Raw genomic sequence first — 1,180 nt, 5'->3', positions numbered from 1 at the left:
AAAAACCGGGAGTTTCCCTGCCCTCTCTTTGTCTGCTGCCATCTCCATGTAAGATATGACTTGCTCCTCCTTGTCTTCCACCATGAGGCTGAGGCCTCCCAAGCCATGTGTAACTGTAAGTCCATTAAACTTTTTCCTCTATAAATTACTCTGTCTCATGTATGTCTTTATTAGCAGTGTGAAAACAGACTAATACAGCAACTATCAGTCCTTAAAATATTTTGTTGTTCTGCATGTAGCATAGCAGAGTCTAATACGGGAGGTAAAACAAATAATCCGTAGACTTTCATATATTAAGTCATAGGGTAATCATGCCTGTGTCCCTGAGGGAGTGAATCAGAGGTCATACACACTAGTGACAACACCTAGGGCAAAGGGTGTTCAGGGGTTTCTGAAAGTTTTGATAATTTTAACTTTAAAATTGAATTAACTATCTATTTCTTCATCAACCTCTCCAGAAGATTGTTGGCAGTAAGAACAGCCTAATATTGGAGTAATACTCATTAGTTAGAGAGTCATTTTGTAATTATTCTCTTGAGATTTGCATGAGTCAATTGATATAGAATTTCATATGTCCCAAGATGAAATATCAGAATCAGAAAGCTTTCATCAACCTTAGTGGCTGTAGTTTTTGGCAAGGCAGTGCTTAAATTCAGCCAGAAAGAAAGACAACAATAAAACTTTCAAATACAGGGGAGTCTGAGCCCAGTCTCTCTCTCTTATTAAAAAAACCGGTCCCACATCAAGATTTTTCTTCAAGCTCTCAGATAGAGTCAACATTGGGAATGGAAAAGCTAATCACTTTCTCCTTAGAAAAGGCTAAGGTCTGAGAGGAATGCAGAGTTGTGTTCACGGAAGAAGACGCACATTGTTATGTCTTCTCCTTTGCCCAGTGACTGCCTCGCTGAGTGTTTCAGATGTGAGACATGGCCTATAGGGATGGTTGTGCACTGCATGTGACTGACAGGACTAAGTCTCTATGAGCCCTAGCGTCCTGGGTCCTGGGAGCAGCTACAGGAGTTGGTCCCAGACTGCTAGTGCCTTCACTGACCGTCTGCCTCACCTGTGTACTCTGTGGCCAGTTCAAGAAAGTTTTACCCCTGGAACATATTTTGCCAAACTACTCCAACTAGTATGCATGACCTATGGTCCAGACCTCAAGTACAGCCATGATCATCTC

This window comes from Papio anubis, unplaced genomic scaffold, assembly GCF_008728515.1.
Source record: "Papio anubis isolate 15944 unplaced genomic scaffold, Panubis1.0 scaffold621, whole genome shotgun sequence".
NCBI lineage: Eukaryota > Metazoa > Chordata > Mammalia > Primates > Cercopithecidae > Papio > Papio anubis.
This window is presented reverse-complemented; position numbering follows the sequence as displayed.